The 19,903-nt window shown below is 47.0% G+C and overlaps 1 protein-coding gene across 2 annotated transcripts in view; it reads right to left on the minus strand.

Annotated features, from left to right (window-relative positions):
• SMPD3 (sphingomyelin phosphodiesterase 3) overlaps positions 1–19,661 on the minus strand; it is an 88,009-nt gene extending 68,348 nt beyond the window's left edge. For both annotated transcript variants that reach the window (XM_032157726.2, XM_032157722.2), the window contains exon 1: positions 19,490–19,661. The gene's annotated coding sequence lies outside the window, so the exon portion shown is untranslated. The remainder of the gene's footprint in view (positions 1–19,489) is intronic.
• Positions 19,662–19,903: the final 242 nt, after the last annotated feature.

The following is a 19,903-nucleotide window of genomic DNA, read 5'->3' on the forward strand; positions in this document are numbered from 1 at the left end:
GGCTGGATTGCTAGTGGTCTAATCTCCATTGTGGGCAAAGCCAAGGCCTGCCTGCTTTCTTGCTGGATACAGTGGGCTCCATTCCAGTCTAGCTGTCTGCCAGATCCTGCAAAGCTCAGTGTAATAGGGGCTGCCAGAGCCAGGCACCAGTCAATGCTGCATGAGGGCTGGTTAGTGCTCTGTGCTTGAGAAGGGTTGTTCTGAAAATCTCAGTTAGCCTCTGTGCCCAGTGATAAGGGCACTCTGACTACTATGGAAACCTTGGTGCTGGGCTGGATTTCCTGAGAAGGATCTGGGTAGGTTTGGGGGCACAGCGCTTCAAGGCTCCTGTATTGATTCCAGGAGTATAATTGTTTTTGCTCTCAGCAAGACCTTGAGGGCAGAAAAAAGGAGCTTGGGGCTCATGCAGTGGGCACCACAGGCCCTTACTCCTGCAGGGTAGCGTGATCAGTTGCAGCCCAGCTGGGGAGGGGTGGGGCTGTGTAGCCCAGGGCTGACACTGGCCTGTCCTAGTTACTCTTGTCAGCAATGAGTATGAGCCCTTTGGACTGTGCCCTTCTCTGTGCTTTTCAAAATGAACGACTTGAGGACAAAGGGAGGGACCCATTCCTGGGACCAAGCAGTGTGTCCTTTCTTAGGAGAGGGTAGTGAAGTCTGGGTCAGCAGCAAGGAAAGGAAGGGGTTAGATGTTACAATTTCCAGGATGGCTTCCTGGAAAGCCCTTTTCTCCCTGAGACCAGTTCTGCTATTTATCTCCTGCCCTTTGAAGTCCAGACTCAAGACAGTATGAGGACAAAGGGATAAACTCACACCCTTCTTTGAAAGTTTAGGATGAGGAGTCCCCTCTGGAGCAAGCCATCCAGGCCATTCTGCTGCTGCACCCGTTACCCCCCAAATCTGCAGGGTGGGGTTGGAGTGGGGTTAGGAGCACATTCAATTAAAGTGGGGCCAGGCTTCCAGCATGAGTGTAGAGGAGGTGGTACCCAAGGTCAGCTTTGACCTGACAGCAGCAAAAGCTGCCCTCCCTCCCCCAGCCACTAACATACTCCGCTCTTCCCTCTATGCCCCCTCCCTCCACCAAAGTTTCTCTTTCTCCCTAATAATGCATAGGATAACACACAGGCCTTAGAAAAGCCCACCACAGTGCCCCTCTGTGAATATTGGGTGCAGATGCTTCCTACCTCCTCCCCAGTCATGCTTTATCGACTGCAATGCTAGGGCCATGGGTTGTGATTCTGTGGTGAGAATCAATTTCATAAATGTCAATAAACTAAGAGGAGGATTAATTTAGACTCTGAGGCTGAGCATGACAGCTATTTTGGGTCAAGTCCACATTTCATTCCTAAATGGACTCCAGCTGACCCATCCTTTCCCCTGGTCTGGCTCCTTACCCTTCATTCTGAGTTCAGCACGCTGAGTTTGGCTACATGCCTATGAAGAAGCCCTGGGCTAATTTCCAGTCTTGGGGCCTTCTCCCTCCCCCTGCCCCATCACCCCACTGTTCATTATAAAAGCCAAAAAACATGGAAGAGAATTTGGAAACACATCATGCAGAATCATGCCCCTCTCATAGCAAGAAATACTGTTTGGCCTTCCTCTTCTGCCTGGATCCATGCGTGTGATGGCTGAACTGGGACACTCTCTTTATGGTCTATTTATTCAATTAATGTTAGATCCATCTCCATGTGGCCTTTGAGTCTTCGAGAGCATCATTTCCAGTGGCTGCAGAATGTCGTGTCAAGTGGATAGACATGCACTATTGAATCATTTGCCTTCTGTGCACATTGTTGCTGGAAGCCAGGTCATCTGACCTGATTTTGGCCCATAATGCATATTTGCCAGTCCCTGTGCAGGCAGTGGGGGCAGAATTCAGATATATTTCTTCATGAAACATTTAGGAACTGTTAGCTAAGGCAGGGCACCATACCAGTGGGAGGACAGGGATTGAGGGAGTAAGAAAATGTGGCCTTAGATTTTCAGTTACTTGAGATTGTAACTGAGGCAGGGAGCCGGGCCACCAAGTCTCACATAATAAAGGGGGCTGCCAACTCCCAGGGAAGTGATGACATGCCTGGTTCTGAGAAAACAGCCTCTCAGATAATTGGAACTTGTCTTGTAGACATTAGTGCATGCCCTTTAATTTGTTACTAATGATAAGACAATAAGGTTCGGGACTAATTTACTTAAAAATAAAAGTAAAGAGTCTAGGGACTTTTTCTATATTGGCTTCAGTTGCAGTCAGAATCAGTGCCTTCTGATGTTTCTTGAGTGAGAGGAGAAGGGATGTGGAGTTAAAGCTGTGCTGCTGGCAATTGTATCAGACCTGGGAGTTTTTCCCACATGGACTCCCGTTTATAATGTGCATGGGGCAGGAGTAGGGAGCCTGAAAACCACTGTTTGACATGGGAATAATAATAACTGCTATGTTTACTGAGCTTGTACTGCAAGACTGTACTAGACACTTTACTTAAGAAACAGGATTTTGGCCGGGTGTCGTGGCTCATGCCTGTAATCCCAACACTTTGGGAGGCCAAGGCAGGCAGATCACTTGAGATCAGGAGTTCGAGACCAGGCTGGTCAACAAGATGAAAACTTGTCTCTACTAAAAATACAAACATTAGCCAGGCATAATGGTGGGCACCTGTAATCCCAGCTACTTGGGAGGCTGGGGCAGGAGAATGACTTGAACCCGGCAGGTGGAGGTTGCAGTGAGCTGAGATCCTACCACTGCACTCCAGCCTGGGCAACAGAACAAGACTCTGTCTGAACAAAACAAAACAAAACAAAACAAAACAAAACAAAACAAAACAAAACAAAAAAACCCAAAACCAAAAATCAGCTGGGTGTGGTGGTGCGGGCCTGTAATCCCAACTACTCGGGAGGCTGAGGCACGAGAATCACTTGAACCTGGAAGGCAGAGGTGCACTGAGCTGAGATTGTGCCACTGCACTCCAGCCTGGGTGGCACAGCGAGACTGTGTCTCGCAAAAAAAGAAAAAAAAGAAAAAAAAGAAACAGAATTTTCTTTACAACAATCCTTTATGGTAGGTATTATTTTCTTCACTTTTGAAAAGAGGAGATTGCAAATTACAAAAGTTAAGTGACTTGTTAGAGGACTCACTTCTTCCTTCTCTAAAGCCACTCTTTCCAGAGTGGTCTCATGCACATTTGCCTTTTAAAATAAAATGGTAACTGGATAGCAATCCAGACCTAGGATTCTTATATAAGAGAAATTATATGTAATAATTTTAGAAAGCTCTCTTAAAGTAATTTACTTTCCAATGAGAGTATGTACTTAGAGCTGAAATTGATAAGAATATATGTTTATAAAAAGTACTTAAGTTTATTTTTGTCCTTTTCAAAAGAGACAGTACCTTGTAGTTACAAAAGCCTTTAAATTAACATACCACATCAGTGGGCTAAGAACCTCATCTCATCCTTACTTGTTTTACTGGTAGATTAAAAACTTCAGGAAATTTACAGACTTTCTGCTCTGCCCTGAGAAGTAAGGAGACCAGACCAGAAACCACTGACCAGCAAATCTCAGTGGGGGTGCAGAGTCTGTCTGGCGGCTAGATGTATGAGGTGGGCAGAAGAAAATTTGAGGGGTCCAGAGTGAGCATTCCAAGTGCCAGGGCAGCCTGTGTCTGGTTTTAAAAATTTGACTTTGTTTTTCTTTTCTTTTCTTTTTTCTCTTTTTCTGAGACAGGGTCAGGCAGGCTGGAGTACAGTGGTGCGATCGTGGCTCACTACAGTCTCAACCTCCCAGGCTCAAGTGATCCTCTCACCTCAGCCTCCAGAGCAGCTGGGACTACAGGTGTGTGCCACCATGCCCAGCTAATGTTTTTGGTTCTGGTAGAGATGAGGTCTCACTATGTTGCCCAGGTTGGTCTTGAACTCCTGGGCTCAAATGACTCTCCTGCCTTGGCCTCCTAAGGTGCTGGGATTACAGGCATGAGCCACCGTGCCTGGCTGTTGTTTTTCTGGATTACTGCAATAAGCACAGTTCATAATCATGTAAGTCAGAGAGAGCCATTGGTTTTATTTTTGGATGGCGTAGAGTAGGCCATATCCAAGGTGATGATTTATTCTGGTTCTTTCGTAAGAACCTTCTACTGCATCTGCCTGTGGATGTTTAAGTGCTCTCATCACCAGCCTCTGTGGCATCCCTGCCTCACACTCAATCCCTTTGCCTCACCCTCATGTGCTCAGAGCGACTGACTGCAGGCACATCTACCTGCATCCACCATTCCTTCCCTACATATATGGAGTGATGTCCAGTCAGCAGGCTGATGTACACCCTTGATATTCTGTGTTGAGTTTGGGGCTAGAGATGAATTCAGGAGTCCATAGCACATAAGGGGGAGCTACATCCCTGTACAAGAGTGGGTGAGGTCACCAGGGCATGGCAGATGGGGTATGCAAGGAGACCGGGCTATGTCTTGGGACAACCACATTGGAGCTGCCAGTGGAGTATGGAAGAGTGGAAAGGATGAGATAGGAGGAGTGGGAGCTGAGTTAGGAGAATGCAGTGCCCTGGGGCAGAGGATTTCAAGTAGGCAATGAGGTAGGAGGACCTGGAGGAGCAAAGAAGCCCAGGCTGTGTGGGGCCTGCTGGGATTCCTATCTGCTGCCCTTGCTTGTTAATTTTTACCCAAACCCCCTGAATATATGGTCTCAAATCTTAGAAATTCTAAACCCTATGCTATGAGAATGAGTCTTACTCTTTTTTTTCTAGTTCATTTTTTTTTTTTAGGTCATGGAATATTATTTGATCATTAAAGAACACGGGAAGAAAAAGTGAAAAAAGAAAAATTAAAAATGCCTAAATTTCAACCTTTCTAAAGATACCATATGTTAACATTTTGGTCTATTTTCTTTCAGTGGCTTTTCAGTGGTTTAGGATTTTGAAAACTGCTATTATAATTATATTGTATACATAAATGTGTACTAAATTTAACACATGTCACAGGCATGAATTTATGGCTTTTAAAACATGGCAAACATCATTCAGACTGGTAAAAAGTTCAGTATCCACCTTTTAATTAAATTTTCATTATATTACTCCTTTCTGTTGTTATATATGTTTTGGTTATTTGAGGTCAGGTACTGAGAGATGAATGTAAATTTATGCCCACAACTGTCATTTGGCCAGCTTCTTGTATTTCTAACAGTAACAAATTTTGCCTCATGTATTTCAATGCTAAAGTACTGAGTGTACAAATGTTCAGAACGGTTATGCTTTCACAATTGCTCTATGAATATAAAATTACCCTTTTTATCCTGCTTGACACTGCTTATTGCCTTAAATTGTGCTTTGTCTGATATAGCCACTCACGCTTTTTCTTTTGTTTGCATTTACCTGGGATAGCTTTTCCTACCCTGGAGCCATTTAATTTTAGGCGAGTCTCCTGTATGAATTTAATCTAGAACCTTTCTCTTCTTACAAGGGAATGTTAAATGCTTACATTTATCGTCATAACCATTCCAGGTGGCCCCCTGTCATCTTGTTTTATGTTTTCTGCATTTCCTTTCTTTTCTGACTTTTGAGCCATAGCTGATGATTTCTTTTCTCTTTTGCAGTGATTTGGAAGGGAGACATCTTGTTTCTCACTCCACTGATCCGCGTTCTATTGCCTCCAATGAATGTTTTAATTTGACTCTGTGTTCGGTTTCTAAGCAGCTCTGCTTATCTCAGCCTGCCCTTCTCATCGCCTTTGGTGGAGGCAACATCCTCTGCAGAGTGGTTTTAAAGGCCCTATGTTGGTTTTTCTTTGTTTGCTAGCTCCAGGAAGGGAGTCCTGCATGCCTGGAGCAGGATAGTGGCAGGCCACTCCTAGGAGGTGCCCCAGTGCTTCCTGCCGATGAAGGGATTGTCCAGGCCACAGGGTATGTGTGTTTGGCAATGGTGGGTGGGAGGCGTGGCAGAAAGTGTCATCACTACCACCTGTGTTTGGAAGCACTTCTTTCTGGCTCCACTGGCCCTTGTTTGAGAAAGGCAGCCCGAGCAGATCTGGTCCCTGCTGGCAGGGATGAACTCTTCGCAGAGAGAGGGTTCTAGGGCTGAGGGACCAGAGTGAGGGTAGGTTGGGGGAAAGGGACCTGAGCTGGCCCTGGCCTAGAAAGGTGGGTCAGGGCCTATTGGTCTCAGCTGGGAAATTTCCTGGGCAAACAAACTGTTTTAAAAAATCCTTTTAAAGACTTGTAAATGGAATTTCAGTGAGGGCTTTTTCAGTGCCTCCATTTGTCTACTCTCTTAACCAGGTATTGCTCTAATATATTGCATATTAAAACTCTCTACAGGGCAATTAACAGCTTTAAGTGGTTTGTTTAAAATTAAACACTCTGGCATTTTTTTTTCATTTATTCAAGTTGGTCGCTCCCCTGTATCCCCTAACACAGAGGTGCCAGTTCTGCCGAGGGCCACAGACAGGGAGGGCTAGGGCCTGGGAAAGGCAGGGTGGGGGCTGGCTGGGGTGGGAGGGACATCCTGCCAGGTCCTAAGTTCTCCAGAGGGAAACACAGGCCAAGAAGGGCCTCATCTTCTGGGGGGCCTGAGGGGCAGGAGTGGGACTGGCCTGCTGTCAGCGATCCTCTGCCTGACTCGGACAAAGCTTTCCCAACAGTGGCATCAGGGACAGGCCAGAGGTCAGAAGACCACTGGTGAGAAGGAGGCAGGCAGTGTGTACAGTGGTCAGTGCTATGGCAGGGCCAGCCTGGCTACTGGGGAGGGTGGTGAAGCCAGTGGCACCTCAGGAGATCTAGACCATTTCCACTCTACACCAAAGTCTGCACCCCACAAACACCAAGTTCCTCTGGAACCAGAATCTTAGCTAATCCTCTGCGATCCCTTGGAACATTTCAGCTGGAATCAAGTGGTAGCATCACCAGGGTCCCAACAAACAAGTGCCCTGCTGGCCGCGGTGGCTCATGCCTGTAATCCCAGCACTTTGGGAGGCTGAGGTGGGTGGATCACGAGGTCAGGAGATCGAGACCATCCTGGCTAACACAGTGAAACCCCGTCTCTACTAAAAATACAAAAAATTAGCCGGGCAAGGTGGCAGGCGCCTGTAGTCCCAGCTACTCGGGAGGCTGAGGCAGGAGAATGGCGTGAACCCTGTGGGGGCGGAGCCTGCAGTGAGCCCAGATCGCACCACTGCACTCCAGCCTGGGCGACAGCGAGACTCTGTCTCAAAAAAAAAAAAAAAAAAAAAAAAACAAGTGCCGAGGAGGTCTCAGGGCAAGGACAATCCCAGGCTTGGTCACTGGAGATCAAAGTCATTACTCTAACCTCCATGCTGCTCCACCCACATAGTCAAGATAGCCACTGCCAAAACCCCAGAGCGCCAGATTAGGAAACTGAGGTCCAGAGACATAGGTGATATGTCCAAGTTCATGCAATAGAACAATCTGAATTCCTTACAGCATCTAAAAGTATTCCAATACATTGGCTTTTCCCCTTCTATGTGTGTTGATACAAACCCTGTGACCCAGGTGCTACTGTCTGGACCCAACACACAAGAGTGTGCATGTGTGTGTGGTGTGTGTTCCCCCTGGTAGAATTATGCTCCCAGTGCTCTCTGCTCCTCCTTCCATATTACCACTTATCTTATCTCACTACACTGTAATTATCTATCTCTGTCTTCCTTCTAGGACTTGAATACCAAGCAGGGACTTTGTGCTTTTCTTTGCACATAGCAGTAGGCACACAATGGATTTTGTTAAATGAATGTTGATGAATTCACAATGCTCCACTCACTACATATAGGTTACTATGGCTTGGTCTTATTAAGTGTGCAATCCCATTATAATCAATTAATTTAAAATTATATTCTTCTGAAGGTTAACAATGGAAAAACTGTACTTTGCTCAGCATACCATGCCTGTGGGACGGACACATGGCTGCTTGGACCACACTAATTCATGGTGCCCCTTGTGGCAGCATGCTCTAATTGCAGGCAAAGGGTCTCAAGAGCTTGTCTTTCAAATAAGGAATACAAAGGCAAATCATCCTCACCGACTGTATACAAGCTTCTGAAATACACCAGCCTTTGCCTCCTTTGCCTTTACTCTGCTACCCCAGGTTCCACATACCAGGTCTGCTTAGGCCTGATGTGAGATAAGGTTGGCAGTATTTATAAGATCCCGACTTGCCTCACCTGTTGGGCTACATTAATTCCAGAGGCGTGAGGGAGCACCTAGAAGGGAACGTCATGAAGTGGCCACGTTCATTTGCACATTTTCTACACTGCATCTCTTGTTCTGTTTTAGAATTGACTACCTCCCTGAGGACAGGGACTGTGTCTCATTCACTTCCATCTCTCCAATGTCTGGCACAGGGTTCAACACAGAGTGGGAGCCAGTTGTGTGAGCAGGGCGTGAACACTTGGTCCTGGCTGATGAAGTTGCTCTGATGTAACCAAACAACCCTACTTTCTGATGCACAGCCATTCCAAACATCCATGCCTTTACTGTTATCATTCTGACTTCCCAACTTGATTTTGTTTTCCAGAAGTCACCATTCAACCCTGTCGAGTTCAGCATGTGCTGACACACATTGTTACTGGGGTCAATGGCCAGATGAGCCCTTAACATTTCATTTCCAAGTGTTTGTCATTTCTCATTAGTTATATGTTTATAATCACTAAGGTCTTATCCCTGGACAACTTGTCAAAATTGTTGTGGCCTTGCCCACCCTTGTACTCATCCTTCCAGAACTGTGGAGAGCATCTGGAATCCTAGCATGACTTTTCAAAGAAAACACAGTGATCTCTTTCATCCTCTATCATCTTGCACATCAAAACTCTTTACTCGTCAAGAGACTCTCTCATAGCTGTGAAAGTTACCTCCTCACTGCCTTGCATCCTCCACAGAACTGCAGGTGCCTCTTGGAAGAAGTGCTGCATCTGTGCCCCTCTCCCTTCCTGCCTTTGTTTTCCATTGTCATTAGAAGCGTAGCCATGGAGAGAAATCTGGCACAGAGTGCGACTGCAGCCATTAGAAAAGACAGATTTTCCTTCTAACCAGCCTAAGGAGGATGGGGTTTGGTTTTCAGCCCCTTCAGCCTACAGAGAAATAAGCAGAATGAATTCAAGATGGCAGGTCCAAAAAAATCTCCTTTTGTAAAACAAGCTGTTTGCACGGGAGTGGGTGACTGATGGGTGCTGCAACCAAAAAGGGCTGTGGAATTTGCAATGACCCCAACTCAGGCCCTCCCAGCAGCCACCCTGGGAGGCAGCTGCTCAGGAGTGTCACTGGGAATCATGAACCAAAGGATACTATTGCCTGCCTCGCAGAGCACAGGGAGCAAATCTTCTGCCTCCTCCCTCACAGAGAAAGCCTCTTCTAAGCTTTGTGCTTGGGTTTGGGCACTGCAGCTGTTCTTGGCATCTGTGCTTCATGGCAGCCATTACTGCCTGCAACTTGACACAGGCAGGAATCCTTGTGGCAGACCTGTTACCTTCTCCTGCCCAGGGCTTTTGTGAAGACCAAATGCGAGAAATAATGTAATTTATTTGAAAACCAAATAGTACTGGTAGGAATGCTCAACTGTGGTGCTACCTGGAAATACCCTCCAGAAGCTGTGGCTTTGAGACACTTGGTGAGCACCCTCAATACTGCAACAAATTACCCAGATTCAGTGAGATGCCTCAAACTGATGGCTTCAGATTTCATATCCCTTTCTTTGCCTATGAGCTTTTTTGGTTCTCTAACACTTGTTAGTCTGACATTCAAGGCTTTCTCAACTCTTCTTTCCAAACATCTATTTCATACGGAAACTCTTCTCCATTTCAGTGCTCCCAGAACATACCATTGTCATTTCTACTCCTGTTCATTTGATCACAACTTTCCTTTGCCTTCCTTCCTCATCCCACTCACCCCTCAGAGATTATCCATATTGTACCCATGCTTGAAGACCAAGCATAAGACTTCTCCACAAGTTGACCCACAAATCACCCTCCCTCCTTCAAAATAATAGTTATTGGGTTCTTGCTGATCTTGAACCAGGGAAGCAGTGATCTCAGTGGTTAAGAACAGGCTCTGCAGTCAGATTGCCTGGGTTGGGGTCCTGGTCCTCTTACTGTCTGTGTGACCTTGAGCAAGTTACTTAAAGTCCCTGAGCATTGCTTTCCTCAGCCATAAAGTAGGGATAATAATGGTATTCTTTTACACATATGTATTGCTGAGCACAATGCCTGACCCACTGTAAACACTTGAACAAGGGTTAGTATTGTCTCTAAGCATTTTCATATATGTTGCCATGTAATTGCCATGGCAGGAAAAGTTAGTTTTATTGCCCCAGAGGAGAAAGATGAAGTTTGGAAAGGTTAAAGCACTTGCCCAAGGCCACACATTTGGTGGTAAAAATGTGATTCAGACTCAAGTTTGGTTGGCATCCATAGCTTTTCCACTGCCATAGCCAATTTGCCTTAATCAGGACTCCTGTGGTTACTTCAGCCCCTGTTCCTTGGTTCACTCTGCATATGAGCATCTCTCCTCTCCCCAGCCAGACCCTGGTCTCCTCCTGGGGAAGGGTTCTCAAAACACCCCACTCTAGCTATCCATCATTTGGCATTTTTTGAATGAACAAAAGAAAGAATGAGTAGGAAAATGTGCATATTAACACCAGACTATCCCCAAATAACTTAGCACTGGTACTTGGTACCTGGAAGTCAGGAGCCTCCCAACAGAACCAGAGGTGAGCCTCCCTCCACCTCAATTCACCCACTGTGCTGTGAGTCAGGAAATCTGTGTTGCTCTCCTGCTAAAACATTTGAAGCGATCCTCACTTTTCCTGTAGGACTAATCTGAGTATTTTCTTTACAGTTCAACATGCTCTGTTAACATAAGCCTTCACTGAGCTTAATACATATTTCTTTGGCCATCTTCCTCCAGAAGCAAACTTTTGGAAGAAGAGGCGATGGTTGAGAACAGCAACAATGTGTGTTCCCTCAGAGCTATGCAGTGAATGGACCCATGGCCTGCCCTAGGAGTCAGGAGAAATGGCTCTGGGCTCTGGTTTCCAGATTTATGTTCTCTCTTTTTTAAAGCAAAACTACTTGTAAAGTGCTCTAAACACTGAGGTCAGAACTTCAGAGTAAACATGATGGAGAACAATGCCCATTTTGCTACTTGCCTCATTATCCCAAGAAAGAGCCTCATGTGTGTTAATCGGACAGAGAACGTGAAAGATTGTGTAGAGTGTGCCCAAAGTTACTGAGATCCTATGTTTTGGTGTAGACACACTTAATCAGGTGAAACTGTCCTTTCAATCTCCTCAGGGACTGAATGAGGATGGGGAATGACGCGGTAGAGTTGTAGAAAAGGCATTGAAGATTCTGAACAGCAAATTCTCTCTTTGTTTTTTCCTTGTTTTTTTGAGACGGTCTCATTCCGGTAGCCCAAGCTGGAGTACAGTGGTGCAATGTTGGCTCACTGCAGCCTCTACCTCCCATGCTCAGGTGATCCTCCCACCTCAGCCTCCTCCTGAGTAGCTGGGACTACAGGTGCACACCACCATGCCTGGCAAATTTTTTGTATTTTTAGTAGAGATGGGGTTGCACCATGTTGCCCAGGCTGGTCTTGAACTCTGGGACTAAAGAAATCCACTCGCCTCGACCTCTCAAAGTGCTGGGATTATAGGTGTGAGCCACCGCACTTGGCCTGAACTGCAAATTCTATATTAAATAACAAAAAAATTCTCTATTAAAGAATACCTGAAATCCCATTTAGTCACAGCTATCATTTGTTGAGTGCCTACTATGTACCTGATGTTTTATTTGTATTATCTAATTTAATCCTCACTACAACCTGCAAAAGAGTTGGTACTATCTCCATTTTACAGAAGAGGAAACTGAGACTCAGTGTCTTGACCAAGGCCAATAAGTGGCAGAGTAACTTTGATCTTGGGTATGTCTGATTCCTGTCCAGAATTTTTCTCCCAGAGCACAAGGTTGTCATTCCCCTGATTCCCCTGAGGAATCTGGGAGTCCAAGAGACTTAGAGCCCTTGAGTCATCTGGTACAATCATCCTTTTCCTCAACTCATTAGCTGAAGTCAAGACCTGTGCATAATGCAGTTAGCTAATTTGTTTATTCATTGTATGCTTGTGTAAATGGCTTGAAATCTTTCCTCAACATCATTATCTGCCAGAAAATAGGGGCCACATACTTAGCAAGTGTTTTCAATCATATTTTAACTAGTAATAAATCTTTTGCTTGATTTATCTGAAAATTGTCTGCTTGCTCTCCTTCCTGTTGCCCTTATCTTGTAACACTTCATAAGCTTCCTCCAATAGTAATAGCAATAGTTAATATTAAGTGAACACTCACTCTGGACCTGTCAGTCACTGTTCTAAGTGATTTAGCTCAAAACCTAGGAGGCAGGCTTTATTATCACCTCATTCTGCAGGTGAGGAAACTAAGGCACAACTTGCTCAAGTTTATGCAGCCCAAATAGCAGAGCCAGGATTCAAATCCCAGGCTAATTGATTACAGACCTACTTCACTAAATTCCTCAGTTTATAAAGAAAATATCCTCCTAAATGGAAGCAGTCTAGAACAACACTGCCCAGTAGAAATATAATGTGAGTTACAAATGCAAGCCACATATATAATATAAATTTTCTAGTGGCCACATTACAAAAGTAAAAAGAAACAAGTGAAATTAATTTAAATATATTTCACTTAATATATCTAAAATATTATTTTAACCTGTAATCAATATTACCATTACTAATGCAACATTTTACTTTTTTTATACTAATTTTTCAAAAGCTGGTGTATGTTTTATACTTACAGCACATCTTAATTGCCACTAGACATATTTCAAGTGCTTATGGCCCCATGTTGGACAACAGATATATAGACAGACATTCTACTTTTCCTATTTTTTCTATTATTTGTTTCTATTTCAACTTTATTTTTAAAATTTTTTAAATTAAAAAAATTTTAGAATCTTGCTCTGTTGCCCAGGCTAGGGTGTGGTAGTACAATCATAGCTCATTGCAGCCTTGAACTCTTGGGCTCAAGCAATCCTCCCATCTCAGCCTCCCAAGTAGTTGGGACTACAAGCATTCACCACCATGCTCAGCTAATGTTTTTATTTTTTATAGAGACGGGGTCTCACTATGTTACCCAGGCTAGTCTTGAACTCTTGGCCTCAAGCAAGCCTCCTGCCTCAGCCTCCCAAACTATTGGGATTATAGGCATGAGCAACCGTGCCTGGGCTATTTCAACTTAAAATTTGGGTTTTGCATTGGTATTGGATCAAAGAAGCCTATGTTAATGGAAATGTGCCCTTTGGATAATTAAATGAACAGAGCAACAGTTTAGGACAGTGGAAAGAACATGCTTTAGGCATTAAAAAAATCTGGATTCTAAGCCCCATCTTAGAACCACTAACCAGGGCTGTGGCCAGAGCAACCCTCAACTTCCCTTGCTCCCTTTCCTCATGTTAAAAAGACATGATGGTTTATGATTATTAATATCCTTTCCATTTCTAAAGCCCTTTCTGCTTACAGCACACATTGTTTCAGGGTTTCTGTGTCTGTTTCCTTGTTCCATTCAAGATTTCTATAAGAAAAGACTTATCTCACATCATAGTTGTGTTCCCTGTGCCCAGCTCTGTGGCTGACACATTTTTGTAGGCACAAGAAACGTCTGAATGAATGGAAATCCAGTCCTCCTTTGAGGGACTCCTGGGCCTCCCAGTTTTTGCCAGAATGATCACAACAGCCTTAGCAATTAATTGCACTTTCTCATATTGGCCTAAAATCTTAACAATCTAAGCTTTCTGAAGGGTTATAGCTAGGATTAGAAACCATTTCCTGATCCTGTGTGCAAAGGAGATGGTACTCAGCCCTAGGCGTGGCTGCCTAGAGACCCCCACAAATGGCCTCCCTCTTATTACATGCTGTTCTGATGCTGAGAAGAGTTAATTAATGACTCTAAATAAGAAAACAATCAAATCTGTCTGCAGTCATATGAGTCAGAGCAGACCCAGATGGGTGCCGGGTCCTTGGCTTCCAAGTGCCCTGGGGAAAAGCAATAGCAGCCTTTGCTCCTTTCATCAGAGCTCTGCGAAGCCCCAGCTTGGAAGGGGAAGGAATCACTCAAAATGGAATAGAAACTCAGCTTGATATGAAGAATTTTTCCTAAAAGGCTAACCCCTTATCTGAGTGTTGTGCAGACTGAGGCCCAGGGAGAGGAGAAAAAACATAAGTTCATTCCTTTCTACCCTCTTTAGACATCCAAACTGAACGGGGAGTTCTCAGAAACCGGCCCCTGTGTGTGTTGCAAGATTGGAGCAGTTGGAACTGCCACTTTAGGAGGACCAGACTTGTGGTCTGAAATTCACCAAACCCCAAACCTGCCCACCTTCTGGAGTCTTGCAGCCACATATGGAGGTAGAGCTTTGGTTGGGTGGCATAAGGACAAGAATGTGATGCTTCCCTGAGATTGGCTGAGGCCCACACAGCGAAAATTTTATTTAGGTGTTAGAGGCTTTGCTATGAAAATCTGAGAGTGTGAATAGGTGGAAGGAATCTCTTAATAATATCTGAGTGTCTTCAGCTTTGGAACAGGATGCTAGGAAATAAAGATAAGCTCTATTTCTTTGGCTGTATGTGTACTCTTTGTCAAATAACAGCTTCCTCATGTTTTTTTTTTTCCTTCCTTTCTTAAAAAGGAAAAAAAAACGACAACACTCTGTTGCCATCTATGTTTGGCTTCCTGTGAAAATTTTCCATGCTGGAAAGAAACCCCTGGGCTACTGGTCATGAGGGTCATTATACTGCCCTTTCCCCATTCTTTGGTAACCAAGTTCAGTTAACAAACCTGGATAAGATATAAAGCAGGTGGCACTATCCTTGCTGAACTTGGAAAGACTGATTTGTGTCTAAATCCTAGTGGATCCCCAATCCTATTCCTCTGGCATTTGGTTATAAACTTACATAGGACAATCCAATAGTTCAGTTTTATTTCTGTAATAGCAATAGGGAAAAAACAGTGGTAAGGAGGAACTTCCAGAGTTTGAGATCCAGGATGGAACCTAAATTCTTCCCCTTCTGTGTAACCTTGGGAAAGCTCTCAAAGCTTGGTTTCCTCACCTTGAAAGTGGGAATTATGCCACCGTCTACCTCATAGGACTGTGAGGATTAAACACATTCTTACATGTGAAGAGCCTGAGTCAGAAAATGTTTCCTCTTATTAGCTCATAATTCTTTAAACAGGGATTGCTGATGAGTTTGTTCGAAGTAATGCAGTAATATCCTCCACAGCTCTGTTTCCTCCTATTCCATTCTGTAATCAGCTTTGGGGAAATCCTCTTGGCGGCCATGGCCCTCAGCTCTTGCTTCTGGTCCACACCCTGAAGTACTCCCTTCCCACCAGGTGGGTGAGGCCAGCACTCCAGAACCTTGGACAGCTCTCCTCCATAGTGATTCAGCTGGCTGTCCCAGGGAGCAGGAGGGTCTTGGGAAATTTTCCGAGAAAGGCTGCATTAGTGCAGTGATTTAGGAATGCCAGGGCTGCAGTCTCATTTCCAGCATGCATGCTGCCACTTGCATGCATGTTCAGATTCTTCAACATGACCAGCCCTTCTGGAAATTTCTAAGGAGCCTCTCAGAACTGCTCACAAGATTTACCAAATCTTAGGGCCTTTTCCTTCTTTTCTATGAACTCCAAGAATTTTTTTGAGGCCAAAAAGAACAGAAACACCACCCACATCTTCCTGAATCTGCTGATATTTAATTTGTTTGGCTTCAGTACAAGGATTAAACATTCTTGATTAACTTCAAGTGAAAGTAATAATGTATGAACATGAGGAAATGTTTTACAAGACAAAGATACAGGTATAAATTAAAAGAAACATAAAATAACGTTATTGCCTGTAGGTGATGTTAAGCACCATTCTAATCAGGATAAGCAGGTGGTTCAATTTATGAGGCAATTTAGCTTTTCACTCTCCAATGCAGAACACAACACACCATATGCAGTCACCTTCCAAACAGGCAAGGAAGAGATTAAGTCCTATTTTTACTTTATGATACTGAGTCACGTAGTTCAATGCAAATCACATGGATGCCAAAGTAAGAACAATACCAGGTATTAAAATACCTTTTTTCCTTTGCAGAGCTCTTAAGATTTTGTGACTGCATGAAATTCCTTCAGAGTAACTCCAGGAGAAGAGACACATGTCACCAGATGGGTATTTAGGATTGAACATGTCTCATCTCTCTCCCCCACTTCTGTCATTAGGCCTGGAAGAGCCGTATTTGCAGCTTTTTGCATTTAGTAATAGCCTCCAGATGCCTTCATTTTCTGGGCTACATTGTTTTTGAGGAAAAGAGGGCTTGCCTTTGAAAAATGTTATTGACTAATTTAATAATGACGGAAAGAAGAGGATAAATGTGGAACAGGAAAAGAGGAGAAAAGAGTAGTAGAGGTAGAGGGAGAGACAGGAGATGCCTAAACCTCTTTGACCTTGATAAGTGTTTTCCATGCATTGTCCTTATAAATGGGTTTGATGCCCACATTCCACTGGTCAGAAACTTGAACAAAGACCTTCAAGCCCTCTTTAAACATTTCCATAGAGGTGAAGAAAGCAGCAATTCCATGGCTTGAACTAGCCTGACAGAACTTCAGACAAGAACATCAACTTGACACTCTGAAGGTAGGAGGGAGCCCCCCAGTAGAAATGTTTGTGATTTTACCTAACAATGCTCACACCCACTCTGAACCTCTACACCATGGGGGAGTGTTAGTTGCCAAATTGTGTCTGGTTTAACCTCTTTCCAGCAGAGGTCGCTGTGGACACTGGGAGTGGACACTTGTGGGAACTGGATCAGGCAGCTTGGGCTAGATAGATGGTGACTACATTGTGGTACTTGCTCTTTCTGTTGTTCTGCTGGCCTCTCATCCTATGGGAAGTAGATCTCTGTGAAGATTATCTCAAAGCTGCACAGTACCTTTGCTATGCAAGTGCTGTGAAATCAGGGTCACTTATTGGGGAGGGCAGGTCTGGGAGGGCCATGCTCATCCTCTAGGGGTATCACCTTGTAGTGTATGCCTGTGTTACCCTTGTAGTGTATGTCTGTGTTACCCTTGTTTCCTCTCTGAGTGTACCTAGTATTTCTGAGACACCACCTGTGACTGACCAGCAACATCAGTGCCATGCCCTTCCAGACATGGAGGCCAAAGTGACAAAAGTTGCCTTGCCACGTAGTCTTGCACCCACATCATAAGTGACTCTGTTGATGAGTCCCTTGCCAAGCCTCACTTGGACGCACATGGTGGTGGTGAGGGGGCAGAATTCTGGTCTTTGGAGCAGCCTATTACAGTAGGATAAAGCTTCTGATAAAATGGGAAGGGCAGGGCACTGGTGAGTATGTTAGGGTCAGACCTGAGACCTCAGAAGGGCTGAAGAAGGCTCCACATAGTTGCGAATTCCCCACTTACTGGGCCTTACGCAGGCCAGGCAGGCTAGGCACAAAGCACCCTGAAGCTGCCTTCACCCTGAGGGTATCCACTGGGACCCTAGGTCATTGCTGTGGCTTGAGAGTTAAAGATGTGACTACCCTGCTCCCCACCCCCACAACATCCAAGCCCAGCAGTAAATGAGTAAGTGGTTCATCTACACACACACACACACACACACACACACACACACACACACGCAGCCAGAAGCACAAGCTCTGGCCGTGCCACACACGAAGACTGAAACACACATGGGTACATTCACCTAGTCACACACATTCACACCCACGCTCTGACCCACACCATCATCCATGCAAACCCTCACACACTTAAACACATCCCCTCTCCAGAACCAAATTTGACCTAACATGGCTGATGGGGCGTGGGAGGGTCCAGTCAGGATGTCCCTCTGGACCCTGGCCCACTCACGCCCAGTGAACTCCAAGCCTCTTGCTCAAGGTGGAGCCCCCACCTGTCCCTGTCCTAGTGGTCACAGGTCATGAACGCCCCTGCTCTCGGCCCCCGAAGGGGCCCTGGTCACCATCGTGTGCACAGAATCCTGGGTGCCTGGCTGGCCTTAGGGTAGGGGGTATGGGAAAAGAGAAAGATGTGGGGCATAGTGCCCTGCCCTGGCTCAGCCGCCTCCTCCCTCGGGATTTTCCATCCCGGCTCGCGCGGGCCCGCTAGAAGCCGGTGCGCTTTGTCTCCCGCCCCGCTCCTGGCACGTTTCCGTGGAAGCTGCCCGCGCCGCGCCCGAAGCCCCCCCTCCGCGGCCGCGCCCCCCGCCCAGCCCGCAGCGCAGGCCTGCCAGTGCGGCGACCGCCGCTTTGTCCTCTCGAGGAAGCCTGGGCCGAGCGCGAAAGCCCCGTGCCTGGGAACAGCCACCGCGCGTCCTGGAAGCAGGTCCCCGAGCCTCGGTTTGGGGTGCGCCCTGCATCGGAGCGGAGCAGCCCCCAAAGATTCGCGGGCACGAGGTTGGGGGTAGCGTCTACCTGGAGCTCTTGGGTGCTTGAGGGGAGACCCGCCCCGTCCCGCTCTGTACATGCCCATCTGCGGTGCCAGAGGCTCGGTCCCCGGGGCGTGGTGGGCTAGGGCGGGTCGTCTCGACTTAGAGCCCCAGGCCTGGATCCAGGTAGGGAGGGTCTGGGAGATAAGGCCCAGGTGGGGAGAGGTCGGGAGGGGTCCCTCGTCTCCTCGTACATCCCCCTACACCACCTCCCACACCCAGGCCACCCAACCCTCGGCGCGGGCCCGAGCACGGGGGATTCCAAGTGTCGGTGCTTTCCTCCACCCGCGACTCCGAGAAGGATGGGGAGGGGTCTCCCAGCCTTTCCCTGCCACATTCCAATTCCACCCCTCGCCAATAACCTAGGAGGGTCCAAGTGGGAGGGGTAAGAGTCCTCTCTCTCTTCCACATTCTCGATCCTCCTCTTTACAAAACCCTAGGGCCTGGGGAGGAGGGGGGGATAGGGAGGGGGACGAGTGTGGAGGAAGGGGCCTGGGCAAGGGTCTTCCCTGTATCCCAAGCAGCCCTTCCTTAATAACCCTGGGAGGGTCTGGGTTGGGGGAGCGGTCCGCGATCTCATCCATCACCACCAGACTCCTTTGTAACCTCGAGCAGCCGAACTGTTGCGGGGAGGGGTCCCCCTGCCTCCAGTCCCCTCATCCCACAACACCCCCTCCTCCCGTCCTGAGTAATCCGAGCAGCCCCGTCGCTAGGCACAGCGGGAGGGAGGGTCCAAACCTCCTCGCTCTCCCAGGAGAGATGGGGGCCGGGGGAGACCCCCAGCCCTCGCCCCTCATACCCAAGAGCCTTCTCCATGATAAAACGAAAACTAACCCAAGGTGCTCCGACCTCCGGCGCCGGGCCACGGGAGGCCCCTAGTCAGTAGGCGGCTGTCCGGGACCCGCGGTCCTGAGAGCAGCGAGAACACGTCCCGTCAACTCCCCAGCCCCTCACGCCTCGGTTCGCCCCCTCCCCAAGAAAACAAAAGCGAATTTAGCAGCACCGACCTCTGACGGCGGGCGGGAGGGCGGTCAGCGCCCGGCAGCGCGCCCCGCTCCTCCCGGCTCCTCACAGCCCGGGCTCCCGGCCGCAGATCTGACGGCGGCTGCAGCGGCGGCGGCTCTCGCGGCTCTCGGGTCCGGAGCCTCCCTCAGACTCAGCACCTGGAGCGGCGAACAGCTCCGCGCTTCATTCCTCTGACCCCGCCTCCCTCGCGCCGCCGTAGCCAATGGTGACCCGGACCCCGCCCAGGAGTCTGCCCATTTGGGGCGTCCTCCCCCTCTCCCTCCGGCCCCGCCCGCAGGTTCCTGGGTCTCTCCTTCAAGACCACATCCCCCAGAGACCGGCGGAGTTTCGCACAGCCTTCTGGGACTTATAGTTCTTTAAGGACGCGGAGTGGGCTCATGCCGCGGGCAGGCAAA

This window comes from Hylobates moloch, unplaced genomic scaffold (assembly GCF_009828535.3).
Source record: "Hylobates moloch isolate HMO894 unplaced genomic scaffold, HMol_V3 SCAFFOLD_6, whole genome shotgun sequence".
NCBI lineage: Eukaryota > Metazoa > Chordata > Mammalia > Primates > Hylobatidae > Hylobates > Hylobates moloch.